Below are 15,220 nucleotides of genomic sequence, written 5' to 3' on the forward strand. Positions count from 1 at the left end.
GGGTGACAGGCGGAGGGCAGAGGGTTCACTCACCAACAAACCCTAAGGATGTACAAGCGATTGTTAAAGCTATTGTGGATAAAGGGCTTCATTCTGCAATGGTCTCCACCCTCATAGATGGTGTTTTCAGGGGTGGCGACATGCTCCCGTTTGATATCAAACAAACTTGTAGACTCATCTTTGACGGGGGTGGGATGATCATTTTTAAACGAGAATGGGGGGACAACTGTAAGAGACAACTGGCCCAAGTAACTGGGACGGATCACACACTGTATGGCTCTAGCCTGCAGCGGCGAATGGGTACGGACCCAACAGTGATCACCCCCCAGGCACAAGTCCAGGGCCTGAGGGCCCACGAAGGTATGGCAACTCGTGCGGCCAGAGAAGTTCCAAACAGCCGACGCCCCAACTTCAGAACAAAACTAATGAAAACTGAGTTTCTGTTCACAGGAACGGATCATCGGGCACCCCTGTAATCTGTATACCCCAGCGACATGAGAAGACAATAAGTCAGCAAGCGTCCTGTCTAAGCCTGAGAGTTCCACACTGGCAGAATCCAGACACCAGCGAAGCGGCCTCCGTGGGTGGGGGGCTGCAATGCGTTTGTGTGATCTTATCTTTGGACCTTGTATACTAAATATGCTTGTGTTGTTTGTTAAAAGTTGGTTAGAGAAAGTTAACATTATGTTGGGAGAACACCAACAACTACTTTAAGAGTGTATTTACTCAGGGTTACCAGTTACCTCTTAGTTTTCTCCTGGTTATTGTGCCTTTTGTTTTTTAGTTAAGTTATGATGTCTACATCTTAAGATTGTTATATTTTAGCTAATTTGGTTGTGCAAAGGGAGGGGGGAAATGTGGGTAGTTAGGGTCTGGCGGCCGGAAGATGTCGTGCTGTACGGAAAGGTGGAGCCCCTCCCTTGATGGACAGTAGCGTGTGGGCTGTGCTGTAAGCAAGCGGAAGTGACGCTATGGGCCTCGGGTATATAAGCCCATGTGACTCGACAATAAACGCCATTTGCCATCCACCACATTGGTGTCTGTGAGCTGATGGACCGAGCGGCCTGGGGTTGGTCGCCGTGCCGTTCCTGAACCAGGTCGCCACTGCCCCCTGAAGGCAACAGGTCTCTCAGTGAGACACAAATTTACTCTTTGGTCTTCTTTGAAACCCCTGATTTGGTGATAAGGTGAACCAGATGAGCAGGATGATCAGTGTAACAGGCAATCAAACTGCACTTGTGATGTTGGTAGCTTTTTGAAGAGCATAAATTTGCCTGCATTAGGCTCCATCCTGGTGGAGTTGTATTTTGTCCTGAAGATAAACCGCTTATAGTTAAGTTAGGTATCTCTAATTTACACTGCAGTCTACAGTAAATATTCACAGAATTACAGAACAGCCAAGTTGTGAAGGGACCTCTGAAGATCATCGAGTCCACCCCCCTGCCGAGCAGGATCACCTAGAACACCTTGCACAGGATGGCATCCACCTGGGTTTGGAATATCTCCAGAGAATGAGACTGCACAACCTCTCTGGGCAGCCTGTCCCAGTGCTCTGTCACCCTCCCAGTAAAGTGCCCTCTCATATTGAGCAGGAGCCTCCTGTGCTTCATTTTGTGCCCGTTGCCACTGGGCACAACTGAAACGAGACCGTCTCCGTCCTCTTGACACCCTTCCCTCAGATATTTATACACATTGATGAGGTCTCCCCTCAGTCTACTTGTTTCCAGGCTAAACAGGCCCAGTTCTCTCAGCCTGTCCTCACCAGGGCTGAGCAGAGGGGGAGGATCACCTCCCTTGACCTCTCCCGAGCTCTTAGAAATTGACTTGACCTTGACTCTTACGAATGCCCCCTAGGATCCCGTTAGCCTTCGTAGCCACAAGAGCACATTGCTGCCTCATGGTCAGCCTGCTGGCCACCAGGACTCCCAGGTCCCTCCCTGCAGAGCTGCACTCCAGCAGGTCAGCCCCCAGCCTGTACTGGTGCTTGGGGTTACTCCTCCCCAGGTGCAGGACTTTCCCTTGTTGAACTTCATGAGGTTCCTCTTGGCCCAACTCTTCAGCCTGTTGAAGTCCCTCTGAATGGCAGCACAGCCCCCTGGAGTATCAGACATGCCTCCGAGTTTTGTATCATTCAGTTTTAAAATGATTCAAAGTACAAATTAAATGTATTCCATATATAATATGATATCTACTTTCAAATACAGACAACTTTAATCTTATGTTATTGGGAAGTGGGCAGTTATTCATATAATCATAGAATGGTTTGAGTTGGAAGGGACCTCAAAGCCCACCTGGTTCCATCCCCAGCCACAGGCAAGGACAGCCCAGGGACTGCCCAATCCTCATCCAGCCTGGCCTTGGGCTCTGCCAGGGATGGGGCAACCACAGCTCCTCTGGGCAGCCGGGGCCAGGGCTTCACTGCCCTCTGAGTGAAGAATTTCCTCCTTATATCTGATCTACATGTGCTCTCTTTTAGTTTAAAGCCAGTACCCCATGTCTTATCACTGCACTGCCTGACAAGAGTCCCTCCCCAGCTTTCCTGTAGCCCCCTTTAGGAAGGCAGATATAAGGCCTCTGCAGAGCCTTCTCTTCTCCAGGCTGAACAGCTCCAGCTCCCTCAGCCTCCCTTCACAATAGAGGAGCTCCAGCCGCCTGACCATCTATTGTGGCCTCCTCTGTACCTGCTCCAATAGGTCTCTGTCCCTCCTATGCTGGGCCCAGAGCTGAATGCAGGCTCCAGGTGGGGTCTCACGAGAGCGGAGCAGAGGGGGAGAATCCCCTCCCTCACCCTGCTGGGCACACTGCTGCTGGTGCAGCCCAGGATACAACTCACTTTCTGGGCTGCAAGTGCTCATGGCCAGCTCATCCCCAGCTTTTGCCCACCAGTAACCCCCAGTTCTTCTCTGCAGGGCTGCTTTCCATCCATTTGTTACCCAGTCTGTACTGATGTTGGGGCTTTCCCCAGCCTGCATGCTAGACCTTGCCCTTGTTGAACTTCATAAAGTTTTCTTTTTGAAAAACAGAAATTTTCTATCAAAATAGCTCTGTGCAATAGAGGATGAAAACCTTCATCCAAATCTTTGCAAAGTAAAATCAAATGTTTCAACTGCTTTTGAAGCTATAGTTACTTCCAAGATTATTCTTTTTACATACCTGTCGTGATTATTCATATCAGGTGTACACCATGACAAAATCATGGCACAGCTACGGCTGTCTTAATCTACCCTGGAATGCCTTGTGTCATGCTTGATACTTATATTCAGGACATCAATTATTTGTTGTCAGAAGTCCCTTAAGTCCAAAGTGCCTTAAAAAGCCAGGCAAAGTAGTTCTATCAGTTAAATTTTGTGCATAATAATAAATCTTATGTTAGACTCTTAAGAAGTAAACAGGAAATTGACAATGAAAGGAAGAAAAAATACCCTGGATGTTGTATTTCAGATTATTTAATGAGAAAAAAAATAATTACCAGTAATTATTTTAATAATAACTACTTCCTATTCTTTCATCTCGAAGAGCCAAAAGATTGCTAGTTTTTCAAGAGGTGTTCCCCTTTTGGACTCTTTTTCACCTTCTCAAGTAATACATTGCTTCTCTGATTCTTGGTTTGCCCTTATCCTCATGATGGCTCCAGTTCTAAGGTGCCCAGCTGCAGGTCAGGGATGGTACCTGCACACCTCACAGGGTCCTTCTGCCTCCCAGACCGGCAGGCATTCTTCCTGTCAGAGTTAAGCAGCCATTTTATGGCAGTGTTTTCTCCTTGCGGTCATGTTGCCTTTGTAGCTGCTCCCATTACAGATACAACACACAATATAATGCAAGAGACCCTGATCCACAGGAACTGAATATGGGTCTGGAATGGGCAGCAGCACTGGTGCATCAGGGTAACAAAATGCATTCTGTTGTTTTCCAGTGGCTCAAAGCGACCATTCCAGTGAGAGTTCGATACAGTATTGTCCTTGCAACATGAGCAGCACAACAAGAGATTGATCTTTAGGGAAAAAATCTAAATGTGATTTTTTTTTTGTACAACTGAAATTCATCATGGAAGAATGTAAAAGATTTCACATGGTCAAGTTTCTGCTGCTGCCAGAAGTTTCTCTTACACAAGGCATTATGTCTGTATGTAGAAGTTCAATTGTGGTTTTGGCAACTCTGCTGCTACAGTCTGTCACTTCCTGTTGGCCCTAAAAATGAGCGGTCAAATCACTGTATGGATCATTTCCTTCTGGGTCTTGTGGACAATCACAGTTTCACAAGTAGATGTAAGAAAAAGCTTCTTGTCTGTCTTCTCTTCATTTGCTTGAGACTAATTACTTTAATTTAGCTGTGGTAAAAGTTATGCCCTATTCCCTCTTCAATTTGCACCCTGTGGTCAGCAAATTATGGTCCTGTAAGCTGCAAGTCTTTATCTGATAACCTTCTAATTAACTTCACAATATCACAATTGTGAAAGTGCATCAAGCATTTCGCAATTGTGAAAGTGCATCAAGCAATTCATGGAAGCATGCTTCCTATGTTCATGGCTTTAACTGTTTACAGACTTATCCCACAAGTTCTGAATGTAGAGCAACCAAATAATCTCGTCCTTAAGGGAATACCCAGTGTATTTTCAGTATATAGCAATTTAGATCATTAGGGTTTATGCAATGGCATGGCTCTTCAACATCTGCAGTAGAAATTAATTTCTCCTAGGTTATATAGCAATAGGAGTGAAATGTAACTGTATTGCTTTTAAGTTTAAAGGTCATTTATTTGCAATAAATTATACTAATCCTCTGTATGTTCTCCTAAAGTCACCACTGAATTCTGCTGAGTATAGTGGAGTTACTACCAGTATAATTTGTTGTAAGTGTAATTTTTTTTTGGTGATCCTTTACAAAGAGCACCAGTCTAAGAAAAAGTTGCATAAAAAATATAGTGCACATTGTGTTTTCAAATACTCAATTATCATTTTCAAATACTCAATTATCATTTTTGAATGAGAAAACTCGTCCCATGTCTATGCAAAATCAAGGTGTGTGAACTGCCTTTATCTTTGTTGTTTTTTACTTCACCAACTTCTTAATATAGGCCTGTTTCAGCCTGGTATTATGGCTGTTACTTAGATATTATTGTTTTTGTTCTTCCCTTTTCTTATTTTGTGTATATATCAATGAATGCTGACTTATTTCATCTACCAAAACATCTTCTAGTATGTTGTCATCATTACTCTAGTCTTTCCACATCACTTTGATCTCTATGAATGGCTGAATTCACAATGAAGAAATTAATGAAAAACCACTCATCATACCATGCTTTCTGAGTTGTCTTTTTCATTTCAACTTCCTTAAAAAGATCTCTGGAGTCTCTGATTTGACCTACATTGCGTAAGAAATATCTTTGTCTACTGAATGACATTTGTACTGAGAATAGTCTGTATGGCAGAGAGTAATACAAATTAGGTTCTGCTTAGATAATATTTGAATAGCCATGTTTTTCCTGCTAATCTGCTCACTCATTACAGTAGGTATATTAATAACCTCATTATGTTTTTGTTTTTGTTTTTGTTTTTTAATTTTGTTGCCCCTTTCTTGGGTAAATATAGCAAACTGATTAAAGTGTCAAGAAATGTGAGATCACTAATGGATCAACCTTATAGTTTGTTTCATTACCGTTAGTTCTATATATTCCTGTAATGATTTTTTCTTAATCACAGCAAATAAACTTATATGTGGAATGTTCATAAAGTATGAGAAAAAAGAAATAAAAAGCACTCCAATTCATGAGCACCACACAATCACTTCTTGCACCGTATCATCTAACCACCACTGGGAAATCATCACCTGCTACTGTGAAGAGCTAGGAGTTGACAAATAAGTCAGTGTGTCTGTAAGATTATGAAAGTTTCTTGAAAAAGTCACCTGAGAAGTTGTGGTTTTATGTAGATGTTGTTTATTAGATTATTTAAATTCTTATGTAAATTATCATACTTCTGATGGATTTCACATTGATTTCTCTACTACCACACATAGCAGAATAAATACTACAAGGAAAGAGACTATGTCATACAGCCTGCAAGTTATTTTGCTCAGAATCATTTTTATTTTAATAATGATGTCTATTGGAAATTCACTATGCTACAAGAATAGCTTCATGTGAAATCTTGTGAATTTAGAATATTAATGTAAGATAAATTACTTTTAAATTGAATTTCTAGAATGCAATTGATTGTGTTTGCCTGGCATGAATAAGGAGTTATCCACACTGTTATCTAAAACTTAGATATGCCGCTTCTGAGCAAGTCAGAGAATTATTTAGGAGTATTTTTGATAAAGTGCAATATATTTCACATCATCTTGGATTATTTGAGAAAAAGGAAAGCAATGTTTTGGTAAAGTGTATCTTTAAACTATCTTGTATGTGTAAGGTAAAGGTTGAATTTTCAATTTATTAAAAGCAGGATTATCAAAAATTTTCTACCTTCATCTCTGGGACTGTTTTCTCCTTGAAATCTTTGCATATCTTTAAAAGATATTTTTCTTTGTTGCAGGTTGTTGTTTTTTCTATTGCCAGCATAGGTTTAAATTTGCTATATTCCTTAGAACTTGACCAGCATTTTCCAAAGGCTGGGAAAGCAAAAGGGTCATAAAACATAAAAATGTTTAGATGGCTTAGTTTTGTTCTGGCATTCAGCTTCGTTAGCTATATATAGTATAGCTATATAGTAGCTTTTCACTGTTTGTCAACAGGGAAAGTCATCCTTCCAAATTTTGCAGTGGCAGACCTCAGTAGCAGGTAAAATCTGAATATCAAGAACAGTGGAAAGTCTAGAAATTAGCTGTGCAATTTACAGTGAATATACATGCTTTATGTATAACTTGTAACCTAACACAGTATTACTCACTTGAAGAAATTATTTTGATTGCAAAGGAGTCCTCTACTTTCTGAATGCCAAAGTTAACAATGAATATCTGGTTTGTGAAGCAGAAATGTATGTATCTAATGAGTGAAGAAAGAAACTCAAATACAATAAATAGGATTTTCTGAAACACAACACAGTTGCATTTGATTTGAAAAGACCAGTAGTAGGCCTATGTCGTGTGTCATTATAGGGGAGAACTGGTGACAGTATTATTCATTATGTGGTTTCAGAGTGCCCTAAATCGGAGTATAAGATTATTGGAAGTGGATGATTTCCCCAGATTACTGCCTAATAGTGACTAAAGGGCCCACATTACTCATATTTGCAATGAAAATAGTGCCAAAAACAGCAGTAGTTGACTAGAATGAAATGTGGAGCCCTCAGGGTTTTAACTTGAGATGCAGCTTAATTGTGTGTCTCTTGCTTAATACAAATGTCCCTGAGTTGCTAAGGCTGCTGTGCTTTCAACACTTGCCAATTGATCCAGCAGTTTCCAAAGTATTTACTGTTTTTTTCTTCACTGTTTTCTAAACAAATTATTTCAATTACTTTGCAGACTAAAAATAGGTTTCCCTGCTTCTGACTGTTTATCATTACTAAATTCTGTATCCTTTCAGTTTCCTGTCAGCTTTTGTTTGTTTTCTTTATCTGCTTAGTCTTCTAACATGGCTTGGTTGAAAGAGGGTGAGGGTCTGAATTTTCAAGAACGGACTCTTCTTTTTACACTGCTTGGAAAATGGACATGTAAAAGTAATCTGACTGAGCCTAGTATACATCTTCTATAATAAAGCCAATGCATTTGATGCTCATGTAAATGAAATACAAGTGTTGGCAATTACTTTTAGTCAAAACCAATTAACGTTTTCAAGCAATTTTACTGAAGTGCTTATAGGAATAATTTAAATTATGTAATTTCTTCTATTTTTAGGAGTAAGTGCTAGTCCTACTTGGATAGTTTTTGTTGTATTGGTATATATGCATAGAGCATTGCTGTAGAACAACTAAAGTAGATCATGTATTAATCACTATTCAAATGTTACACATTTCTCATTGAGTGATTATATGCCATTGATCAGTACAGTGTACGATGAGTTGCCTCATCCTCGTAACTTTATTCTACTACTTTTCATAGTCAAAAAATGTCACATTTTACTCCCTATGGTTTCTGTAGGCTTCATGCTGTCAATATTCATATCTATGAAATAATGTGTCTCAAAATACAAACCATGCAAGGGACTCTAATTGAAATCACTGTATTTATTTCTCTCTGAGGCAAAGTATCAGTGTAATACAGTATTTCTCAGGGCTACAGATCTTGGAATTCACATTTGCAATAATCTGTACTTTGTGCTAAAGATAATAAGAGACTACTTTGCTAGAAGCATTGTCTTTCATGTCTATTCTGTTGTATGAAGGCAAAGCCTAAGGCAGTTAGATAACACATATCAATATTAATAGTGACAAAACTTTTAAAATATTCAAGGAGTAAGTATGCACCACTTCTGTGTTCATATGGAAACAGAGCACCATGGCTGTGGGATATTAAAACCAAATGGAGAAGCATCTCTGCTTCTCTATAGAGTAAATCTTTGAAAATAGAAATGATTAGCTTCAAATAGTCAAACCAACAGTGTGCATGGAGGTGCGCAAAATTAAGTCCATCTCTTTTTCTTCTTGCCACACTACCTGTAACTGAGAATAATTGTAAAACCTCAATTGCATATGTCTCTAGGAAGAACCTGTACTTTTCCTCTACTTTCCATACAACTATAGTTAATCTTTATTTCAAGTTCACAGAGTCTGTTTTGCTCGTGACAGTAATTGGTGACTGATCTCCATGTCCTTACCTCAGTTCAGAAGATTTTTCTCCATCCTATTCTCTCCCCTTGTCCTTCTGAGAAGGAAAAGAGAGAGAATGGTGCAGTGGTGCTTAGCTAGTTTTAAACTACTACACTATTAAGATATCAGAGTTGTATTTGCAGTTACCATTTAGGCAGCTCTGACCCCAAATCTATTGCAAAACGACTGGAGTCATTATGCTTATATTCAGCTTGGTCATAATAATCAGTACAATATACAGGCTTGTTTTTAGCAGAAGTATTCAGAGGATGTCTGAGAATTGCTGCAAGTAAGGCAGCTGTGGATTGAGCCCTGTCTTGGAACATTTTTCATTGGCAGCTTTTGCCATTGTATATCAATTTGACTTTGATAATTTCATCTTCTGCAATGCCAGGAACTGTTATCAATAAGACATCCATAAGATACACAGTGAGAAATTCTGATGAAAAATAGAAAATTTAAAAGCCAAGAACTGTTTTATCATCTATCTTTTTTAACAGGAAAAGGAGGTTCGTATGCTTTTAACTGTACTTTTGGATGACTTCTCCCCAGTAACAAAACCTTTAAACTCTGCAATAATTTTATTTAATTTCTCTACACAGTTAAACATAAGACTAAAAGCTTTTTAATTAGGCCTACCTCACAACCTGTACTGAGACCATCAGCAATGCCTGTACATGAAATGAAAAAGAAAATGAAGCAAAAGGTGTTCTAGTTTCAAACACATTGTATTGGGGTTAACAGTGTTAACTTATTTAGTAGGAAAGAAGTAATCTTTTCAGTTCTTAAATTACTAAAAGAATTCTATGGTCTTTGGCATAAGGAAAGTTTCAAATAGTCTCTCCTACCCTTTAAAGCTTTTATTGAGTTATTTTGGTTAGCAGGTAGGGTGAGTATAAAATATATTGTTTTTCCTTCCTCTTCCTCATTCACATTGGAATAATAGGTACCATTTAGAGCAACATATCAATGTGGCATCCACGAACCTATATATCATTCTGAAAATTAATATGCTCAACTTACTTTCAGGCTTCTCAGAATGATCAATAGAGTTATTTTAAAAATATGTCAAATTTTGCAGCTATGAATAAGCCTGGTTAAACTACATTTAAATATCCAGATATAGTGAGAATTAGGCGTATAGGTATGATGTAGCAAGTAGAACAAGAACTGCAGTCATTTCAGGTCTGAAATATTTTGAGCAAATCTATTGAGCTCCATTTTGTAATTCACTAATTCAATATTCAAATTCTATTTTATGTTGTTCATTGAACAACCTCCATTTAAATTAACAGTACTGAAATTGTAACCAATAGACCTATCTTTCACCCACACTTTGATTTCTCAGAAATTATTAAAAATGAAACATTTATTATGTATCGCAGCATTATTGTGCACATTCTCTGATTGGTAAGCAAAATTCTATGGCAGTAATAAAATTTGGAAGATCACACTTAAGATTTTCATCAAGTCAGCACTTCTCAAGACTTAGTATTTGCATAAATCTTTGTATGAAGCCAAGCAAACCTTTAAAATTAATTTTAAACATTATTAGTATTCTTATCATAAGTCTTAATTTTAAACATTATTAGTATTCTTATCATAAGTCTTAAATGGTCTATTTTTCTTGAACAGGCTATGGGAGGCTGTTGTATATAACTCATGACTGAGTGTCCACAGAGTGGCCTAAAATAGGGAATAACCTATTTGCAGTATCTTAATGGACAATATGTTTCCTATTCATTTTAATGGCACTAGAGGTGGATCATGTTACAGTGTAACATACTGCAGACCTACATATATAACATGCAGACCTACACATACTGAGTAGGTCTGCATGTCTAAGAGGGATGGCATTTTTTCCACTGCTCATATGGTGAGTTGTAAATTATACATGCTGTCTTTTGTGCTTAATGATCCCACTACAGTCCAGGAGTATGTAATATGGCAGAGAGCAGATGGTTTTGTCTTGAGTTTGTCCTGGGTGTATGACAGACACTGAATCAGTGTATTTCTCTCCCATTTTTTCTGACCATTTCCATACAGGCCTGAGTCATTCATCCGTGGTCATCATGATAAGCAGAATTTTTCTGGGACTGTTGCCTTCATCCAGTTTTTAATTTGTTTTGCTTTTTTTTTTTTTGCAGCTCAGGTAGTTTTTTGTTGCACATTCACTAGTCAAAACTTCAAAACTGTGTATGATTCCCTTTTTCCCCCCTCATTCCCTTGCCATCGAACGGACATTGTTACTTGTTGCCTGCAGAACATAATGGGGAGCATTCCCAGCTCAGATAAACTGTGATTTGGTAACATAGCTTAGCTCAGTTCTTCTCCCAGGGTTACAGTTATTAAAAATAGATGGTACTTTCTTTTATTTAGCTTGTTCTTCCCCATGCTAGATGCTCCTTAAACTTTCTAAAGTTGTTCTTATCAGTTATTGTATCTAATATTTAAACTAGGACGCTTAAAGCTATTGCAAGACATTTCACACTTACTCCTCGCAAAGGGAATACTGTGTGGATGGCACATGGCACAGTGTTTTACTTCAGAAATGGTTTTTACCTTTTGCGTGGAGCAGGGGGAAGTGTCAAAGGACTTTATTTCAGATGTTACATGCTTTTATTGGAGCAGATAATGAAAATAAATTTAGCTCTTGCACAAACGTATGGTTTCCCTTGTGTTGGTTTGTTCCCTCATCTCTAATTGTCTTCCACTCCCTAAACAGATGTGTTTTGCCTTTGTGTTTAGGAGGACTGGGATTGTTGACCTCTGCTTTAATCCTGATTTACCAATCCTTTAATCAGACATCTCTTAGTGTCTTAATACAGGGACTGTTTTTCCTGGGAGGAAGGGTTTGCAGACCTCAATTTGATATTCCGCAAGATCTGATGTAGGAAACCATGGACTAAGCTTTTACTATGCCATGCATCTTATTGGAAAACAAGTTAAATGGTATGATTCCAGGTTTTTGCAGTGGGATGCAATGATGTACTGAAGATTGTTTTATGTGCAGGAGATCAAAATAAAGCAGAGACTCCAATATTAGAAAGTAGCAGAGTCTGAATGTTTCATTGATTTGATTGTTAAGGTTCAAATTACTAATATCTCCTGGCTCTGCATGAGTATTTACTAGCTTATAAAATCCATCACTTATTGTGGACTGTTTTATACTATGGCAGTAAAATGTGTTTACACCCCTGATTGAAAGAACGTGAAGGCAAATGTGGTTAGTAACTTGGTGACTTGGTGCGGAGCAATTTTCATATTGTTCAGGCAGCACCTGTGGAATAATTTATTTAGTTGTTAAATGCAGACAAAGATACAGCTTAGAAATTTTGAATTTTGTGTCTATAATCACAGGTGTCCAGTATATGAGCTGAAAATTAAGGGCCTATTTCTATAAGATCTGTTCTTTTTCATGATCAACTCCTAGATATTTGAGGTGACAGCCTACCATTCTCAAAGATGACCTGGACTTTATGTTGCAGATTAAAGGTTACACCTTTCTCATTTGGTCATCTAACATGGTGCTCTCAAATCCTCCTTTGCACAGTAGATGTAATAAAGTGGTTTCCATATGTACTGCAAACATAATTGACTCTATTTTGAATTTTCTCTTCATACAGGAGTCCTGGAAAATAAACAAACAGAAAAACAAAACAAAACAAAACACAAACAGAAAAAAATAATATTGGTGTAAGTGAATGAAGATAATTTGAGGTGAAAGATGAAAACAATCTTGGATTGAAGCGTTTGTTGTTGAGTAGGCATGGTTTCCTTATAATTATAATAAATGGCCTTCCTTGGAAAAGATGGCATACGAGTCCTGGGAGAGGCAGAGCTCATTCGTCACACGTTAATTCCTTTGCATCTCTTTTGAGACTATCACAGGTATCTTTTTTAAAAAGAAGGGAATAGAGATGAGAGACTAACTCAAGTGTTTTAAATGCATCCTTCGCTTCCACACAGTTATTATATTCGTTGCCACCATTAACCCCATTGACTCAGTCACTGCACAATGGCTGAAACTGCACTTCTGAAACACTCCAGCATGGAAACATTGACAGACTCAATAAACAAGCTGAAGTCTAACATGCTGCTGCTGCCTATTGAACATCTCTGGGCACAAACAGCTTCCTTTTAATGTGGACAGAAAGACTAACTGAAATTTTAATCAAACAAAAAAGGCTGTCTGAGAATATTGAAATGCCAGACCTTGTGGTATTTTGACAATATTGGATTTGTCTTCTCTGCATCCCATAACTATTTCAATTAGCTTTTGTCTATGTTTTTTGCTTAAGTTTTTGTTGTTTAAATCAGCATAGTTTGCTGGTATTTTGCACACTTCTCTTTTGAATTCACATGAATAATCTCTCCAGCTATCAAAGACATGACTTATGCTATGCTTTTAAGCACATCATGAATTTAATGCAGTATATGAATATTACTGTATTTACTATATTTGTAATCTCTTTGTTTTGTTTTTATTACTGTTTTCTCTTTAAATATATTATTTAGTTATAAGATACCATGTACTCTTATTTTAAAAGCCCTTAAAAAGCCCTGATCACAGCTGGTATCTTTTTAAGGACACTTTTCATACAGCAATTCTCTTATGTAAGAAATCAGAAAGGGAAGGCAGGAAACCAGCATGGCTCAGTAAGGACCTGCAGCTGGTCCAATTGGAAAGGGAATGCTCAGGCAGTGGAAACAGGGACATGTGGCCTGGGAAAAATATACGGATGCTGCCCACGTGTGTAGGGATAGGATCAGGAAAGCTAAGGCATGACTGGAGCCGAACTCAGCAAAGAATGCAAAGAATAAGAGATCCTGAAGGTACACTGGTCAGACAAGGAAGATGAAAGAGAGTGTACACCCCTGATACGCAAGATGGGAGAACTGGTGAGGACAGACATGGAGAAGGCTGAGGTAGTCAGCATATTTTGTAGGTAGTGAGTATATTTTGACCCTACCAGTTATGAGTGATGTGCAGAAATCTGAATCAATCCTTTTGTTGATTCTTCTGTAGGTTTGGAACAATTATTCAATTTCCTTTTTACAAAATGAAAGCTGTGGCTAAGGTATGAATTTAGAGATGCTTTTGTGCTAGGTGAATTACATTAGTGATCTGATCTTCAGAAAGTGATTTCTAGATTGCAGACTTTATTGTAAGGTGCTTGCTTTTCTTCCCTCTTTCTCCCTCTTATTTGGTGTAGCTTAAACTCTCTGATATTTGTATTGGAAAATACTTTCACGATTATGATACAAATGTTTACAAAAGACAAAGATAACATAAATCATAAACTGAAAATAAATCATAGCAAAGTTATTCAGCAAGCTTGTGCCATTGATCACAGCCAATCATGCTACTTACTTTGCATGCTCTTTTTAAAAGCAGCAGTGTAATATAAATTTTTCTGAAGCAGGGTTGAATAGACTCCATCTGACATGTATTGCTAATGCCAGAATTAAATTGATTGTTAGCATTTATGACTACTTGACTACATTTTTCTATTGAGAATTTATTATGCAAGATGAATCAATTTCTCAAAACTGTTTGTATGTTTGTTTGTTTTGCTCTCATTTAGTCGCCATAAAAATAAACTGTCTGGAGAAGATTTTCTTTTTACTATTGACAGTAAAAATATTTTTATCCTTCCTACTGTAACTTATTTCTTTGATTTTTTTTTTTTTTTGTAACAGAGGAAATAACTAAATATTAATATATTAGTAAAATTTGATAGCAAGTAATTCCAAGGCCTGCTTATAAGTTGTTACATTCTGGAAAAGTACAGAGGACATACTAATAGTAATGTGGCTGCTACGGGGGCAGGAATTTACTGATATTCTGCAGAAGTCAGTTGAAAATAGGATTTTTTAGGATGTCTGATGGCTGTGTCTTTAAATTTGCATTATGCTGCCAAGTACAAGCTATGAAAACTTTTTAAAAACTAAGTACTTTCTCTTTTTTTATTTATTTAATTAAGATTTTTTTTTTTTTTTCCTTAGAAAACCATTTTGGGCTGAGCAGCTTCTTTGAAACTAGACCCACAATGTTAAAATAGTAATTTAATATTTTCAAGAATATCAAGCTTCATTTGCTTTTAAAAGTTTGGAGGCTTTAGTTAGCAAAATCTATCCTTTTAAACCTTAATTAAAACTTCATTTTTTATAGAATAGTGTTATCATTTGGAAAACAATGGTGTGTTGCAATAGAGGTAGAAGAAGAGAATGTGTTTGCCTTGAACATCCAAGGGACATAATTTTGTTCAATGCATAATGGGGTTAAACTTAATTTCATGTCCTATAAGAGATGCTGCAGAGTACTATTAGTCTAAGTGAAATGAAAATAAGACTGTTTCTCAGGCAAGGGAAAAAATGTTCACAGGACATTATATCAAAAGCAGTTAATTTGAAGGACAGGCAAAAACTATAATATGGGAGCAAGAGAGGAATGTCATTAATTCGTGCTAACAA

At 37.9% G+C, this 15,220-nt stretch overlaps 1 protein-coding gene and 1 long non-coding RNA gene across 14 annotated transcripts in view; both read left to right on the forward strand.

Annotated features, from left to right (window-relative positions):
- The window catches only part of RBFOX1 (RNA binding fox-1 homolog 1), an 895,957-nt gene that overhangs the window by 345,013 nt on the left and 535,724 nt on the right, over positions 1-15,220 (forward strand). The gene's annotated exons all lie outside the window — the stretch shown is intronic.
- LOC119718419 (uncharacterized) lies at positions 11,455-14,401 on the forward strand. The gene is made up of 2 exons (XR_005269490.2): positions 11,455-11,695; positions 12,370-14,401. It is a non-coding gene; the product is annotated as an uncharacterized lncRNA (long non-coding RNA).

This window comes from Anas platyrhynchos, chromosome 15, assembly GCF_047663525.1.
Source record: "Anas platyrhynchos isolate ZD024472 breed Pekin duck chromosome 15, IASCAAS_PekinDuck_T2T, whole genome shotgun sequence".
NCBI lineage: Eukaryota > Metazoa > Chordata > Aves > Anseriformes > Anatidae > Anas > Anas platyrhynchos.